Genomic DNA, 12,631 nt, shown 5'->3' on the forward strand with positions numbered 1-12,631 from the left:
AATGGTCTACTTCTGCACCTATTGTCTATTGTCTATTAAAAGTCTAAGTGGCTCGGAATTTTGCACAGTACTGTACCTCAGTGCTATATTCATGTATGAATCCATATTCCCCGATTTTCTTTAAAAATATATAATTAAATGAATCTTTCGAGTTTTGCGAACAAGCTTCTATACCTCTCCTGAGCTGAGAATGAATGGCACAATATAAACCACAGCCTCATAGAGGCATGGGTTCTGTCCTGACTTTGGATGCCACCTTTGTAATTATATCTATCAGGGGATTCCTCTGGCTGCTTTAGTTTCCTCCAGAGTTATGTTGGTTCAAAGTTCACAGTAAATTTATTATCAAAGTACACACTACACAACCATATACAACCCAAAGATTCATTTTCTTGTGGGCATACTCAACAAATCCACAATAGTCAGTGAAAGACTGCACCAATGAGCAAAAAAACAACAATGTGCAAATACAAAAAGATAGAAAAAAGAAATAACAGTAATGAATAAGTAATCAATAAATAGAGAACATGACATGAAGAGTCCTTGAAAGTGTGTGCACAGGTTGTGGGAACAGTTCAGTAATGGGTAAGTGATGTTGAGTGAAGTTGTCCCTTCTGGTTTAAGAGAATGATAATTGAGGGGTAACACCATAAGAAATAGGAGCAGAAATAAGCCATTCGGCCCATCAAGTCTGCTCCGCCATTCAATCATCGGCTGATTCAATTCTTCCAGACATCCCCACTCCCCTGCCTTCACCCCATACCCTTTGATGCCCTGGCTAATCAAGAACCTATCTATCTCTGCCTTAAATACACCCAATGACTTGGCCTCCACAGCCGCTCGTGGCAACAAATTCCACAGATTTACCACCCTCTGACTAAAGTAATTTCTCCGCATCTTTGTTCTAAATGGACATCCTTCAATCCTGAAGTCATGCCCTCTTGTCCTAGAATCCCCTACCATGGGAAATAACTTTGCCATATCTAATCTGTTCAGGCCTTTTAACATTTGATCTCCTCTCATTCTCCTGAACTCCACGGAATACAGCTGAGGAGCTGCCAGACATTTCTCATACATAACCCTTTTATTCCTGGAATATTCTCATGGATCTTCTCGGAACTCTCTCCAATGTCAGTATATCCTTTATAAAATAAGGAGCCCAAAACTGCACACAATACTCCAAGTGTGGTCTCAGGAGTGCCTTATGGAGCCTCAACATCACATACCTGCTCTTATGTTCTATACCTCTAGAAATGAGTGCCAATATTGCATTTGCCTTCTTCACCACCAACTCAACCTGCAGCTTAACCTTTAGGGTATCCTGCACAAGGATTCCCAAGTCCCTTTGCATCTCTGCATTTTGAATACTCTCCCCATCTAAATAGTAGTCTGCCTGTTTATTTCTTCCACCAAAGTGCATGACCATGCACTTTCCAACACTGTATTTCATTTGCTACTTCTTTGCCCATTTCCCTAAACTATCTAAGTCTTTCTGCAGGCTCTCTGTTTCCTCAACTGATCCTCCACCTATCATCAGCAAATTTAGCCACAAATCCATTAATCCCATAGTCCAAATCATTGACATACATCGTAAAAAGCAGCAGTCCCTACACTAACCCCTGTGGAACTCCACTGGTAACTGCTGATAATACGGTAATAGTTGTTCTTGAACCTGGTGGAGTGACTCCTGAGGCTCCTGTACCTTCTTCCTCCTTTAGTAGCCAATTAACAAATGTAAGCTGGCCCTAGTGTGTAGCTAAATGATAGAATCTGAAGTTAGTTAATGAGAAAGTAGGGAGAATAAAGAAAAAGGATTAATGTAGGATTAGATTAAATGAGTGGTTGAGTCAGCATGGATTCAGTGGGCCGAAGGACCAGATTTTGTTTAGATCTCACTTTGGCTGAACGAAGCTTTGAGAATACCAAAGATTCACATCAGACTCGAATGGCAAACCCCTTACTGTGCCTCTCCCCCAGTTCTACATACCACATCTAAAGTGCAGATGAGTTGTGCAAGAGACTCCTGGGGCTTATCAGTATGTACTTCTGAGAACTGATGAGGGAGTTTCTTGGCAAAGGGTCTCACTGAGCATGTGCAGGTGATTCTATCAAGGAGGGTAAATAACTCTGGGTTCCGGTCCAAATCAGTCCCGTAGACATAAATAGGAAAAGGAGAGAAGGCAGATCTCAATGAGTTAAGAAAGAAATTAAGAACTAAGCCCTCAAAGGTAGTAATTTCCAAATTATTTCCTGTGCAACAAACTGTGAAATTAAAACAGATGGATAGCCCAGATAAATATAAAGTTGAATTAATCGTTACAAGGGAGGCTTTAAGTTCCTTGATTATTGGAGCCAATACGAATGTGGTGGAACCTGTACAAGCTGAATGGGTTGCAGCTCAGTACAGTTAGTGTCAATAACCTCATGTATATATAAACTAATATAGATGGGAAGTGCACCCAGAAAGCTTATGTTGAAAAGGAGAGGGGAAAAAGAGTGATTGGGTGAGGTAAGCATCGTGAGAAAGAGAAACAGGAAGGTGTTTTTTTGATAGGACCAGACCAAAGGAGAGAACAAGAATGTCTGTGATAGGTCTACAGTGTCTGTAAATACAAGAAATATGTTAAATAGTGTCAGTGAACTACAGGAGCAATTACCACGATGTCTTGGCAGTAACAGAGATAGGAATGTTAAAATAAAGGGTAGAAATGAGTTTTAAATGTTTCTGGGTACACGGTGTAAAAGATAAGATGGAAAGGAAAGAAACAGAAATGATTAAGAGGGAAATTAAACAACAGAGTAATGTTTCCTGAAACATTAGCTGTTCTTTTTTTACAGTTTTGACAAAGGCTCTTCAAACTGAAATGTAGACTTTAGGTTTCTTTTGACAGAAATTACCTGACCTGTTGAGTGTTTCCAGCATTTTCCATTTCTATTTCAGTTCACAGCCTCCTTTTTTTAAACTTTAATTAGGGAGAGTTTCGCAGTGCCAGAGAGTGAGAGCAAGGATACCCTAGAATGATCAAGGACAGAATCTATTTAGATTCAATTCTTTCGACTCACCATAACCACCTGCTTGTCCTGTTTTTGCCTGTATACAGTAGCTGTCACCCATTATCTCTCTGCCTGCAGTTCATGAGCAGAAGGAGGATGTCTCATACCAATTATAGAGAGTCCTGGTGAGACTGCACCTGGAATATTGTATACCAGCTCATTCTCCTTAACTAGCAGAAGCATACCTGCAAAAGGGTCTCTTAAGAGGCTTTTGGATAGGTACATGGAGCTTAGAAAAATAGAGGGCTATAGGTAAGCTTAGTAATTTCTAGGGTAGGGTCATGTTTGGCACGACCTTGTGGGCCGAAGGGCCTGTACTGTGCTGTAGGTTTTCTATGGTTCTAAAAGAGGGAGTCCAGCAAATGTTCAGCAGATAGCCCTATGTGGATTCTGATTACAGTCAAGAAACAAGATGACACAATTACATAACTGGGTTTATTCTCTGCCCTCTGCCATCAGATTTTTAAATGGTCAGTAAACCCATATACACTATCTTGTTTATTTTAATTTTTGCTCTCTTTTGTTATTATATATATATATATACACACTTACTGTAATTTATAGTTTTATTATTGTGTATTGCAGAGTCCTGCTACAGCAGAACAACAAATTTCATGACTTATGTCAGTTATATAAAACCTGATGCTGATTCTCTAGTGGGAATAATATTGGAGTGAAAGTGTAGAGAGAAAATATAAAGATTTCCAAAATCCATCAAGTTATTATAATAGGGGATTTTAACTATCCCAATAGCATCTGGGATAACTGTAGCATAAAGGCAAGGAGGAGTTTCTGACGTGCTTTCAGAACTTTCATGGACAATGCACTTTTGACTCATTAATGAAGATTGCAGTGCTGGACTGGATCTCAGAAACAAGTCTCTGAGACACTCGAGAAACTAGTGGAGCAAGCATCAGTCAAGGAGCAAGCGTAACATGATGCAAAAATAAACAAGTGGAGAAGTGACAAATTTAAAGAGTATTAAAGACTGATCTGATCCAGGTCAAGTGTATTAAAACAATGGCAGCACTTAATGAGGAGATATTTCAGCAACAATGCAGGCTCACTCTCATGAAGATGAGTCAGGAAGTTAAAGCCAGGGCCTCTGGACGATTGAAATAGAGAATTAAAGAGCAGTATTGTATGTACAAAGGATGGTGAAACACAGGGATCGTAAGAAAAGACTTGAAGGAAACATAAAGTGAATCTAAAATATTTTAAGGGAAAAGGTGACAAGCTGATCAACCAAACAGAAAGGATACTCAAACTGGCATACTTCAAAGTTCAAAATCTGTATACTTTACACAACCTGAGGATTGTCTCCTTATAGGCAGTCACAAATCAAAGCACCCCAATAGAACCCAGTAAAAGAAAAAGAAGACCTTCAAACCCCCAGTGTGCAGAGAGAGAGAAAAAACAAATTCTGCAAACAATAAAGCAAGCAAACAGCATTCAGAACTGAGGTTCACCATGCCAGGCATCATTGCAGCTGATTCAGAAGTCCACTAGATGCAGGCCACAGCCTTGGAGTCAAGCAAACCTCGCAAAACAGCGAGCTGAACCAGCCCACCTCTCACCTCTGAGCCTGACCATTTCAATCTGGCCTGGACCTAAATCGTCCAAACCTCAGACCATTCCTTACCCACAGGCTCGCGCTCCACTGCCTTGATACGGCCAGTACTTGACCTTTCCTATTCGACTCAGCTCTTAAATCGAGCACATTTCTGAATATTAAATCAATACTTGAGTCTTTACCAAGGAAGAAGATGCTGTTGTAGTGTGAGCAAGAAAAATGGAATTGAGATTTAGATAGACTGCATGAGGTGAATAAGGTAGATAAATCACTTGGTTGAAATTGCTGAGGGAATATGAGGAGGAAGTTCAGAGGATTATCTACAATCTTCCAAGCATCATTAGGTTCAGGGGCAAAACATTTATATGAATAAATACTAATTACAAACCATTCAGTGGTGGAAGAAGTTCTAGAAACATTGAACAAGTGTTGATTGATTAGAGATAATGATAAAGGCAAATGAAGTGTTAATAATTTGATAAAGTTTTTGATGAGGTGATAGATCTTGGATCACTTTGGATCACCTGGACAATACAAATACCTACGTTAGGATGCTGCTTACTGACTACAGCTCAGCATTTAACACATCATTCCTACAGTTCTGGTCGAAAAGCTCCCGAACCTGGACCTGCAACTGGATCCTCAGCTTCCTAACCAGTAAGCAGACCACAGTCTATGCGGATTGGAGACAACATCTCCACCTTGCTGACAATCAACACTCGTGCACCTCAGGGTTATGTACTTAGCCCAGTGCGCTACTCCCTCTACACCCATGAACATGTGGCTAGGTACAGCTCAAACACCATCTATAAATTTGCTGATAATAAAACCATTGTTGGCAGAATACTAGATGATGACAAGAGGGCGTACAGTAGTGAGATATACCAGTTAGTTGAGTGGTGCTGTAGCACTCAACGTCAGAAAGACCAAAGAACTAATTGAGGACTTCAGAGAGGGCAAGACAAGGAAACTTACACCAATCCTCACAGAGGGATCAGAAGTGGAAAGAGTGAGCAATTTCTAGTTCCTGGGTGACAGTATCTCTGGGGATATAACCTGGACCCAACATTTCAAAGCAGCTACAAAAAAGGCACAAAAGCAGCTATATTTCTTCAGGAGTTTGAGAAGATTGGTATATCTCCAAAACTACTCAAGGATTTCTACAGATGTACTGTGGAGAGCATTCTAACCGGTTTCATCACCACCTGGTATAGGAGGGGTTGCTACTGCGCAAGATCAAAGCAAGCTGCAGAGATTTGTAAACTTTGTCAGCTCCATCATGAGCAGTAGCCTCTGTAATATCTCAGATCATCTTCAAGGAGTGGTGCCTCAAAAAGGTGATGCCTGTCATTAAAGACCCATCACCCAGCTCATGTCCTATTACCAATGATTCAGGAACAGCATCTTCGCTTCTATCATCAGTTTTCTGTTTGGACATTGAACCCATGACTACTACCTCACTACTTTCTTATTTCTATTTTTGCATGACTTATTTAATTTAAATATATATATATACATATACATACACACACTTACTGTAATTCACGGTTTTTTCTCCATTATTGTGTATTACATTGTACTGCTGCAGCAATGTCAACACATTTCACGGTAATGTTAGTGATATTAAACCTGATTCTGATTCCGATATTTTAATATACAGGGTGTAATCACCAGGTTTTCAGATGACAGAAAAAAACTTGCAGGCACGGTGAACTGTAAGGAGGAGATGTAGACAGGTCTATGTAATTGGTGGCAAGCTGACAGGTAAAAGATGGCATCAAGAAATTCACTACATTACCAATAACAGGAAAAGGCAATAGCAGCTTGAGAGCACAAGAATTTAGAAAGGGTTTTTTTTCTTGCGCTGTTCATTAAAGAGACAGAACAGGTTAAGAACCACAAGGGATCTTGGAGAGATTATGAGTCATGATGAACTTGATTGGATGTGCAGAGTATAATTACCAGGCGTGAGTCATGTGGAAGTCAAGATGAGTTTTTACTAATTTAGGAATGATCTGAGATGCAGAATAGGTCTAACAAGTGTTTCCAGGTGTGAGGAGCTTTAGTTAAGTGGGTAGACTGGAGAAGCAGGAATTGTTTCCCTTGCAACAGAAGAGGTCTTAAATAGTTAGCTAAAATTAAGAAACAGATAAACTGTTTCAATTTGAAGGAAAGGTGATACTTAAAGACATAGAATGAAGATCACTACTAAAAGACCCAAAAGTAACATGAGGACAGCAAGAGGTAAGAGGATAGAATGAATAATGGGGGATTGTAGAGAAGGAAGATTCAATTAGGCCATTCAAATGGAAGCTGGATAGTACCTGAAAGGAAAGAATATATAGGGTTATGCGGAGAGTGAAAGACCATAAGACATAGGAACAGAATTAAGTCATTCTGCCCACCGAGTCTACTCTGCCATTCCATCATGGCTGGTCCATCATCTCTCTCAACCCCATTCTTTTGCTTCTCCCCATAATCTTTGAAGTCTTTACTAATCAAGAACCTATCAACCACCGTTTTAAATATACCCAATGAATTGGCCTCTATAGTTATCCATGGCAATGAATTACACAGATTCACCATCCTCTGGCTGAAGAAACTACTTATCTCTGTTCCAAAGGGTTATCCCTCTATTCTAAGGCTGGGTCCTCTGGTTCTAGACTCACCCACTATTGGCTACATCCTCACCATATCCACTCCATCTAGGTTTTTCAGTATTCAATACAATATTGGAACTAATGATTGCTAGAATGCTCTTAGACCAGATGCAGATTTCTCAGGCTGAATAGCTGTCTTCCATGCTACAATCATTCTGCTGTTTTGTATTTACTCTTGTATTCCTCTTCTCCTTTATTACACCCTTCCTGATTGTTATGTGCAATCAACTAAGAGTACCTGCAGATTACGGGATCAGACAGCAGCTGATGCCTGAAGGTTGGCCTCAAAAATAAGCTGCTACACTTGTATGGGTAGGTCCTGTCTCCAAAATCTAGAAGTACTAGCCAGATAATGACAACTTAAAACAACATTAATGATAACCCTGTCATCATTAATGTTGTTTAAGTTGTTGTTGACAGAGCCATTGGCTAAAGCACTGTATTTCAGAGACAGACTGAGATAAAAACTGGCTTTAAGTGTCAGAGACCCCTAGTACAACTGAAGTGAATGGGAATAGAATCTATCGTGTCATGAGTCATACTTTACAGGTTCTGGTTATTGGCATCACATATTCCAGCCCCAGGAGACCTCTGTCAAGAGTTCCTCTGGACAGTGCCTTATGCCGATCCATCTTCAGCTGCTTCAGCAATGCTCTTCTTTCCATTGTGCCAGAAGTGGCAATGTTGGCTGATAACGGCTCAACATTCAATTTGTAACACCTCAGAAAAAATTATATCACACGCCTGCATGCAGCCAGACATGGAAACGTTCAAGGATGAACTGAAAAGTGGCAAGCAGTATTTGGGCTGCACAGGTTCCATTTAATGACTCTCACGGATGAGAGATTGTCTTTATTTGTCACATGTACATTGAAACATACAGTGAAATGTGTCACTTGCATCAAATCAAATCAATGAGGATTATGTTGGGCAGCCTGAATGTGTCGCCATGCTTCCAAAGCCAACATAGCATGCCCATGACACACTAACTCTAACCTGTACATCTTTGGAAATGGGAGGAAGCCCACAAGGTCACAGGGAAAAAGTACAAATGCTTTACAAACAATAGTGGGAATTGAACCTCAATCTTACAGCTGCCACTGTAAAGCATTGCACTAACCGCTGCACTACCATATTGCCTATGTGGAAGGGAGTGCCTATTATCTAAATTTCCATTATTATTATCCAGGGGACCTGTAATTCACCAGAAATTAAAATGAACTGGCTATATAAATAGTATGGCAGTAGTGCGAGTCTGAAGTTGTGCATCCTGTGGCGAATGAGTCACTTTTTGATTCCCTGAATGCTGTCCACCATTTTTCTGGCACAAGAGTGTGCCATTTGTTTAGGTGAGGATGGCTCAACACCCTCCAGGATAAAGCAGCCATCTTGACTGACTCATCTCAGACATGTCCTTCCAGTTCCATTGCACTCTGACTGTGGTCTGTATCATCTTAAAAAAAAATCACTGCAGCTGGTTCCCAAGAGTGCTTTGATAGCATCTCTCAAACAGATGACCACTGCCATCTAAACAAGGCCAGGAAGCAATGGGAACACCTCCATTTGAAGGCTTCTACTCACCCTAGCTAAGAAACATAGGACTCTTCTTTCCTCATCATTGGCTCTAAATCCAGGACCTCCCTTTCCAAAAGCCCATTTCAGTAGCTCCAGAGATACAGTGGTATAGCATAGCAGCTCACTATAACCTCTCCAGGGCAGTTTGGGCAACTAATGACAGCTTTTCAAACAAGATCCACATCTTGTTCAAATATCACCATAGAGGAAACTCATTTTAACATCATTGTCTCTTCTCCCTCCTCCAATCAGACAGAAGATACAGAAGCCCGAAGGTTCGAGAACAGCTTCTATCCTACTGTTAAAAGAATATTGATCAGTCCCATAGTAAGACAAGAAGAACTCTTGACAGCACAACCTACCTCTTTGTAGCCTTACACCTTATTTGTTTTATTTTTACTTAATTTTACTTAGAGATACAATGTGGAACACACCTCTAAATGAGCCACACTGGCCAGCAACACACCTATTTAACACTGGCCTAATCACAGGATGATTTAAAATGACTAATTAACCTACTAACGGTTACATCTTTGGACTGTGGGAGCAAGCAAATCACCCAGAGGAAACCCACACGTTCATGGGGAGAACGTACAAACTCCTTACAAACAGTGCCAGAATTGTCTGCCTGCCCTGCACTTTCTCTATAGCTGTAACGGTATATTCCATTTATTGTTTCTCCTTGCACAACCTCACTGCCCTTTTGTGATGAAATGATCGGTGTGGAAGGCATGCAAAACCAAGCTTTTCACCGTTATCTCAATACATTTGACAATAATAAACCGGTTTACCAATTTAACAATTTTATGAATAGATAGAAAGGTTTGTGTTAAGTAAATCACACTATCCCTCACCATCCAGGCCATGCTCTCTTCTTACTGTTGCCATTGGGAAGGGGGTACAGGAACTCTAGGTCCCACCCCACCAGGTTTTGGAATATTATTACCTTTCAGTCTTCAGCCTCCTAAACCAGCAAGAAAAATTTCACTCACCTCAACAATGACCTGATTCAACAACCTATGGACTCTCTTTCAAGGACTCTAAATCTCATGTTCTCAATATTATTTATTTATTTAATATGTGGGTTTTCTTATCTGTATTTGCAGCTGGTCCTCTTTTGAATGTTGGTTGTTTGTCCATTTTTGTGTGTAAATTTTCATTGATTCAGTTGTGTTTCTGTGTGTAAATATACAGAAAAAAAATCCTGAGGCTAATATATGGTGACATATACATACTTTGATAATAAATTTACTTTGAAATTTGAACAATCAAAAGCAAAGGTTCATGCATGCGGGTAGCAAATCCTTCCTGCGTTAACTTATGTTAAACTTAAATGGTATCTTACTCCACTGTACTGACTACTCAAATTATATACCTTTAGAATATATAATCTTTCTTCAATCTTTTTATTAAATTTTTTCAAGAACAGATACATAACAGTCGTAATAGTACAAAGGGAGTGAGATTACATTGTTGGCAATTAACACATGAGTAAAAACTATAGGTAACACCAATACTGTAGACCTCCCAAACCCTTGATATAAACAAAATACAAAAAAAATGGAAGAAAAACCCCAAATTGAAAAATCAAAAACAAAGTAAACTAAACTAAACTCAACTAAAACCTAAACTAAAAAAAAAGCTGAGCTATTCTATTGCATCAAAAAAAATTATTAGTGTCATCAACTCCGCTCCACTACTCAAATTAATGAATAATATAAAGGAATCGGAGAAGGTCAAATTACATTCTGTGAAAATATTGAATAAAAGGCCTCCAAGTTTCTTCAAATTTAACCGAGGGATCAAAGGTATCACTTCTAATTTTTTCTAAATTTAAACAAGATATGGTTTTGAGAAAACCATTGAGATGTAATTGGAGGATAGAGAATTGGAAAGAGATAAATCTTTAGAATATATAATTTAATTTCAGCAATATTCTGAATAAATGATATAACTACACTACGTATGGAAAGTACACAGATCACAGAATGCCATGAGCCCAACAAGTTGCCATTGTTACTTCAGTCAATTACGTTCACTAATTATTCTCAGCTAAGTAAAACTTATAGAAGCCACTCACATAAAATGCGTGAGGAACTCGGCAATCTGAATTTCTCCAGAACTCAGTGTGTGTTGCTCAAGATTTCCAGCATCTATAGAAACACGTGTCTAAAAAGCAACTATTATCCAGCTGGTCATGTTTCCAATAGCTATTATATTTAGTATTGCAACAGGTAAATCTTGTTAATATCTCTTTTTGTTTGGCCATTTATGATTGTGCTATTAGAATTCAGTATTTTTCAGATTATGTTTGTTTTTCATTGATCATAATGTTTAAAATTACATCTATGAAAGCATTACTTCAGTGTGGCCTTCATTTAACTATGGTGTTGTACTTAGATGGTTGTGACCATGAGAAAGATTCAAATCAACTCGTTTCTGGGTTAATGAAGCATTAGCACAAATGCTAGAAATACGCAGTAAGTCGAGCAGCATGTGTGGAAAAGGATACAAAACTGACATTGTAGGTCGATGTCCTTCTACCTGGAGCCAGGCAAGAAGATGAAGGAAGGAGGGATATAGAGAGAAAAAAAAGATAGAATAAACAAGGACAGGGACAGAATGGGACACAAATAGAAGGGGAAGCAAATTATGTAGAGAACAGATGAAATCAGGAGGGGAATGTGGTCAGGCAAACAGTAAAGTTGTAACTAGCAAAGCTGGAATAACATCTTAGCAGGTATGGGAGTGAGCTTCCAAACATTCTCATGGGGTGAATTTAATGTGCAGTGGGAGCATGCAAGGAATGGGTGTGGAGGAGGAGGGAGGAATTACTCTGTAAATGAGCTGGAAGAGTTGGGACAGACCCGCTCAATTTTATTCTGATTTAGAGAGGAGGGTTGTGCATCAGATCTGATTGGCTCATCAGCAAGGTTGGATAAGCAAACCAACATTAATGTTGCCTCCCAGGCTAATACCCCAAGCACTGAGCCTCCAATGGCACTCAGGAATGCAATCATGAATGATGGCCCAAAAACAAACACTCTGCTCTGAGCTCCACGACAACAAGAGATGGCGAGGAAGCAGAAGAAATGCGACAAGGATAGTTCCGAAGCTCCTTGAAGCGATGTGACACCTTCACTTACTCAACCCGGACCTTAACCACTGAAAATGGAGATGAACCTTGATACCGGCACTTCAGTGTCCTGAGTATCTTCATTGGGGATATGTGAAAGCCCAGCAGGACCAGTGGAACGAACAGACTATGTCTCATGTGCACCAATCGGCTTCCCTGTTCATGGTTCCTACTCCACCAATGCCAGTATATCTAAAGCCAAACACTGAAGGCAACTATGTCATTCCTGTCCTCCAAACACGAGGGCTTGGATGGGTTCCTGGCCAGCCGTCTACTAAGGAGGAACAAGATGGGGGCTGAGAGGTACGCCTTTTTCTTATAATTTACCCTCAAGGATTCTAGTGAATCTACACCTTACCCCCTCTAAGGCATTCTTAAAGCTAAGCCAAATCTTAACAGTGTATCTAAATAAAATCTTTTCTAAAATCTATAAGAAATATTTCCACACTTTTTTTGGTTTTTGCTTATGATTATAGACAACGTGCTATTATACTTTTGATTATTTTTGCTAATGTCTTTTTGGAGACTCAATGATTATACACATTGAGTAACCACCAACCATGTTATCTATGGACCATGCTTATCAATTGACTTGCCAGCATTCAGAGATTTAGATGCTACGTGGAATGCCTG

General features: G+C 39.6%; 1 long non-coding RNA gene across 1 annotated transcript in view; it reads right to left on the reverse strand.

Annotated features, from left to right (window-relative positions):
* Positions 1 to 12,631, reverse strand: part of LOC132391146 (uncharacterized) — a 37,120-nt gene that overhangs the window by 2,053 nt on the left and 22,436 nt on the right. The window contains exon 6 of the long non-coding RNA XR_009511095.1: positions 2,904 to 3,013. This is a non-coding gene — a long non-coding RNA (uncharacterized LOC132391146). The remainder of the gene's footprint in view (positions 1 to 2,903; positions 3,014 to 12,631) is intronic.

The sequence above is a fragment of the Hypanus sabinus genome, chromosome 3, assembly GCF_030144855.1.
Source record: "Hypanus sabinus isolate sHypSab1 chromosome 3, sHypSab1.hap1, whole genome shotgun sequence".
In the NCBI taxonomy this organism is placed as follows: Eukaryota; Metazoa; Chordata; class Chondrichthyes; order Myliobatiformes; family Dasyatidae; genus Hypanus; species Hypanus sabinus.